The 5949-nt window shown below is 44.2% G+C and overlaps 1 non-coding gene across 1 annotated transcript; it reads right to left on the bottom strand.

Annotated features, from left to right (window-relative positions):
- Nucleotides 1-4686: 4686 nt before the first annotated feature.
- Nucleotides 4687-4760, bottom strand: TRNAI-AAU. The gene has a single exon. It is a non-coding gene; the product is annotated as a tRNA-Ile (tRNA).
- Nucleotides 4761-5949: the final 1189 nt, after the last annotated feature.

The following is a 5949-nucleotide window of genomic DNA, read 5'->3' as shown; positions in this document are numbered from 1 at the left end:
GCACCATCAAAAAGCTGTTCTTACTGAAAATGATGACAGGACATATTAAGAAGCTAGTGAAACCAGATAATTGTGTGTGACAATTATCTGTGCCTTTCCTCTATGCATGAAATAAATTACTCCTTGATCCATATTTTCTTCACCTGTCCCATCCAAGCTGTCCTGTTCCCTGACCTTCAAGGGAATTCTTCACAAAGCCAAGACAATGAAATACAAACCGCACTCTAGGTAAAGAGAAAGTGGATTTCAAGCACAACTGAAGATGACACAGACACCTGTCTTTTTGACTTTGGACTGACCAGATATTGGAATTTTCTTTGGCTGAAGAGGAAGAACACAGAAACTTAAATGTCCCTTTTATGCTCAGTTTTGGATCCTCAGTAAAATCCTTGCTTTTCTTTGCAGACCTAACCAGTTCTCTGCAATACAGTTCAAGTGACAAACTTTAGTGAAAGGGTTTTTTTTGGTAAGCATTGTTTCAAGGGTACAATGTCAGATGCTCATTTATTAAAACTAATCCACCAAGACAGCATGAGTTGCAACCATCTAGCTCAGTGCCAGAGCAGCTTTCTGTAGAGCGTGCCATGAGGGTTTGTGTCAAGCTTGTGGAGTGGTACACGGGAGATGTGCTGTCCTGCTTTGCCCTCTTGCTCTGTGCTTTCATGATTGCTTTAAAAGACTGTGTACAAGGAGGGCGTATGAGCTGCTGATTACCACCGGGAGGAGTTGATGTCAGAACCCTGGGATTTTAACTTTGTCTTCCCCTCTCTGATTTAGATTTAAGCTTAGAGCAAGTCAGAATTTCTGCCCCTGAAAGCATCAGGAAGACAAGTCAGAAGGTGCTTCAGTGTCCATCCCATGTAGCATTTTAACCATTTAATAGAAAAGCAGATTATTTGCTTCCAAAAGTTGTGATGGATATTAGCCAGCTGTAATTCAGTTAAGCCTCAGATACAAAGTATAATACCTATATACTGTCTGTTCGGGAACACGAGAAGGCATGGTCAGCCTACCAAATTATAGGGGCCCATCATTGCTGTCCCCCTCTGGGGCACCACAGTTTTTCCACCCAAGTCTGAGCATGCCAAACTCCAGACTTCCCTCATTGCTCTTCACTGTTCCTTACATTATTAATGACAAAAATGACATAGCAAAATATATCCATGTTATTTGTCTTTATTCATCTTCATCTACAAAAATAAGAAAATCATACCCAGACTTCAACATGCTTTCTTTTAAGCTCTGAAAGAATATCACCAAAGGTTATTTTATCTCCTGCTTACTTTCCCTGGGAAACAGTGACTAGATACTGATTAAACTGAAAACTTGTACCTGAACACAAGGGAAGAAGTCTTATATAGAATTGGTGCACAGCTATAGCTGCTCCTGCTAATCTAGTAAGAGTTTATTTATTCTTTGTAAAACAAGCAAAAATACACACCAGAAGCTAGATATTTCCACACTTACCTTTCACATGGTTCTATATGGCACATGTTCAAATGAGAATTCAGTGACCTCCACATGGCTCTGTTGTGCCATGGGCATCATTCACTACGATGGTAAATTCTTACACAGTGAAAAAAGGACTTTCAGCTATTTAAAATTAGTAACTCTACAGGCAGGCATTTGTTCAAAGCTGTGGTAAAAATTGCCAGATACTTGGTTCACAAAGTTATTTAATCCTTTTATAGAGTACATCAAGGGCAAAGATTTGATTTCTGTTCAAGTCCAGCCCATCACACTTTCTCGGGTTTTAACACATTACTCAGATTTGCTGACACTTCATTTTAGCAATTACTTTCTAAGAAATACAAATTTGAAGATATTTCTTCAGCTTCAGCAGTAAATATAGTCATTCTGTTCTAATGTGAACTGCAAGATAAAAAAATCAGGGTCCTTATTATTTGAGTTGCAAAGAAAATGGAAGCCAGATTCTCTCTCATGCCATCCCCCTTTCCTGAATAACCCGTTTCTGAGACACTAGAGGACCCAAACAGCGGGCTGGTTGTTGGCCTTTTCCTTGCAGTTCCTAGCTCCATTTAGGCAGACCCTGGGCTCACAGCACTGAGCTACCGTGCCCATTCAGCCACATTCTTGGCTGGCAGCTCCTTCCCGGCTCTGTTTCTATGGCATTTCCTCGTCCCCCTCCCACCTGCATCTCTGCTCACAATACTAAATGAGAACCTTTGTTTAGGGTTGGGACAGGCTCAGGCTTTTTGATGGAGCTGCCATTTTTTTTTTTTCTAGTGTGTGGAAGGCAACCACTACACTCCCCAGTTTAAGCAAAGGTTAAGCTTCACCTATAAGAGAATTAATGCTTACAACCTTGTTGCACACAAATCGATCTAAAAAGCAGCCTCTTCCACCACACCACATCCTGCGTTTGATTTCAATAATGATGTTTCTGAATAGCATCTGTGCATCGCTGTATTGATAGACCTGATGAATCCTTGCCACTCAGATTTTCACCATAATTAAGACACCTAAAAGAAAACTGAATGAATAAAGCATCCCGATGGCAAAACACTTTAGATGCTCTAGCAATAAAAACACAATATAAGAAATTATAAAATTAACCCGTGAGGTGACTGGGAAAGAAAATGCTTCAAAACATCACTGAGTGAATGAAACAGTAACTGAAGGAAGAGATTTGACTGGATTGATTATAAGTTTCCTCCTCAGCTGTCAGCACTCGGTATTGTCATAGTCAACAAGAGGTTCATCCTCTCCATAACCAACTGCTGTGGGCAGAGAAGCTGTGCTTCACACCACACTTTTTAAGAACACAACGACTGATCCCTGTTTTGGCCTTGATGTTGCACAATCCACTTACAGGTTAAATGAAACACTGAATACTAACCCCAGAATATGTCCCAGCATCTGCCACTGCAGAGCATCAGAATGGAAATTCCTCTGCTGTCCTCATGACAGCATTATTCCACTATATGGGTTTGTTTGTTTAATCTCTTTTTATTCTCCAGCTACCTACGAGGTTGAAGAAGGGTCTCTGGAATGACTCCCCTAGGGACAATGACTGACCTTCACAATCTGACAACCATCTGTTGAAACTAAATTTACGGAAAGCATGCCCATACAATCCTGACTGCCAAAAAACCACACTGAATATAAGCAATTTAAAACAAATTGAAAAAGTGGCCAAGGAGCCATTGCATCACCTTGGTTTACAGTGAGGACATGGCTATACAGCAACATAGCTACAATAAACATCTATTCCTAATGTGGGAAACATAAAACAAAGCAATATTATTCCCAGATTTTTTTTTTTTCTGAAGTGGAACATGGTGCTGTTTCCCTTTTCAGTTCATTTAAAATGGATGTCATTATATGTAGTCAAGTCCTGGCCACTATAGCTGGACCCAAAGGAATTGAGGAGGATCACTGAATGGAGTGGCAAGACAGAAGGTCATCAAACCAGCACCACATTACTCTCCCATGACATCTGATGGAGCCATGGCAGCAGTTTGGATGCTACATAACATGAATATTCATTCTTGTGACTTACAAGTTACATTGTGACTTTGGAGTGACATATCTATGTGCACTTGTGGTACATTGGTGACATTGTGGGGAACATGTAATGTCTCTCCCTCAAAACTCTGCTTTGGTATGAAGTGTCATCCATTTTTCTTCTTTTTTCTTTTTCTTTTTTTTTTTTTTATTATCTCTTATTTTGAATCAAATGCTGCAGTTGGAAGAAGCCTCAAGCAACAGACCTGGATAGAGAAGGAGCATATTAAAAAATTTGTAAAAGAAGTCAGTAGAATGCTGTTAACTCAAAGTATTTTCCCAAAGGAGCTCTGACCTGTCTGTATGCAACTCTGATAACAAAATCACTGGTTTATACAAGAAAACATTTGCACCAGAAAGTTTCCCTCCTCTGAAGAAATCCCATTTCATTTCAGATGTAGACAGGACAAAAGTAAGAACTATTCTGAGCTTCCAAGAGAAGTTTCTTAGACAGAAAACACCCTTATAGAGGCCAGTTGAGCCACCAGGGATCTATCTTGGCCACTCCTGCAGACATAGTACTCCATTAGAATACCTCAGTTTGGCCTGGATTTTTTGCTCGAACAAATAGCATACCCATAAAAATTAAGACTCAGATTATGGTGTGTCTGTCAAGTCTGGGTATGTCCTATATGGAGTTCAGAACAATCTATGAAAAATCAGTCTGCCATGTGAGATCTGCTTGTCCTCCTGCTACAAACGAAAAAAAAAAAAAACAAAACCAAAAATAAACCCCACTCGCTTCAGTGTCTTCCAGCCTGTTACACAGAGCTACCAAAGTCATAATAATGCAATGAGCTAAATACCTGATGTTCTTTTTCCCTGCGGTTATTCACTGGAAGTCAGGACCATCTGAAATCCTGCAAGCCTTCTTCAGGCTTAACGCTGATTAACAGCAGCACGTGAAGAAAACGCCTTGAGGCATAACACACCGAATATTTAGTGGAGTCCTACGGAAAGATTTAAAGCACTCCTGCGCACAGTTCCTGCACCACGTGTATTTCTCTCCTGGCACCTTTTCCGGTTATTTCGCTTCCCTCCCCTACCTCCGGCCTGCTCCCCCTTTCTCGCCGGTCCGTGGGTGCTCCGCTCCCGTCCGGGGGCTGCAGGTGGGGCACGGGATCGGCTCCGCGCTCCTGCCGCGGCGGGCAAAAGCACTGGCCCGTACGGGGATCGAACCCGCGACCTTGGCGTTATTAGCACCACGCTCTAACCAACTGAGCTAACCGGCCCCTTCGTTACCTATTACGTGGAAAGTAACTCCCAGCCCGCGCCGGGGGGAAGCGGCGCCGCTCCCACCCCGGGAGCTCCGCGCTGTCACCGCACCAGCTCCTGCGGGGCAGGCGTCTCTTGCTCGGGGTTTATGACTGTGCTCCCGCTGCGTCGGCTACGCTTCCTTACGGAGGCGCTCAGAGCCCTGCGTGCAGGGGATGTTTCCGACGGCCGGGACGGGGACACCAGCACACTCTGCCCCAGTGGGGACAGAGAGGTGACAGCGCAGGCTGCAGGATGAGGCCGGGCAGGCTCCCTCCTTGGAGGTTTTCCGGGCACCAGGGCCGAGCCCTGGACAGCCCCCGGGCCTGCCCTCACAGCAGTGCTGCTCTGAGCAGGGGACTTGGGAAAGGCACCTCCCGAGGTCCCTGTCTGCCCGAGTTATCCCATGGCCTGACCAAAACTCGGCACAGCCTGTGCCAAGAGTGAGGCTCAGAGCAGACCCGCAGTCTGTCCTCTAATGAACCCGAAAAGCAGGCACGGTTGGCCAGCATGTCCTAAAATTCACCTGGCAGAACAGCTGAATGAGACTGAGCCTGACAGCACTTACCTTCCCCAGAAGAGTACAAAAAAAAGACCAAAGAATATCTATATCACAACTTGGGATGACAGAGACTGACTCAGGATCACTGAGGATTACAGTGCCCTGTTTTTTCTAGTCCACACTCAATCTTGTCGTCAGTGCCCTCACTCGCACCATCAGTTCCCCTTTATTGCTGTTTGCCCATCTGCTGCCAGCACTTTCCTCAAAGACCCACCAAATTCCCCAAACTTCATTTTGCCCAGCTTCCTCACAGAGCCCTTCATCCCTAGGAGATCGTTTACAGACTCCAAACTGTCATTTCTCCTTCCCCTCTTCTGTTTGATGTCCATAAAGTAGCAACCAGCCAACTGCCAGGAAGCACATATGCTCTGGGATCTTGATAACCAGCTACATTTTCTGGGAAATGTCACCCTGTGTGAAGCTAAACTCACTCAAACATTCAACAGCAAGGTCACATCTGGATTCTTAAGACAAGGATGACAAGTGAAAGGGCAGAAAGAAAACAGAATCATAGAATTTCCTGAGCTGGAAGAGACCCACAAAGATCGCTGTCCAGCGTCTGTCGGACGTTCTCCCAAACAAGCCTGTGTATGGAGTCTGGGTAC

The sequence above is a fragment of the Lepidothrix coronata genome, unplaced genomic scaffold (assembly GCF_001604755.1).
Source record: "Lepidothrix coronata isolate B3197 unplaced genomic scaffold, Lepidothrix_coronata-1.0 Scaffold184, whole genome shotgun sequence".
Lineage (NCBI taxonomy): Eukaryota > Metazoa > Chordata > Aves > Passeriformes > Pipridae > Lepidothrix > Lepidothrix coronata.
The sequence above is the reverse complement of the archived record's forward strand: the minus strand, read 5'-3'. Positions and strand labels throughout refer to the sequence as shown.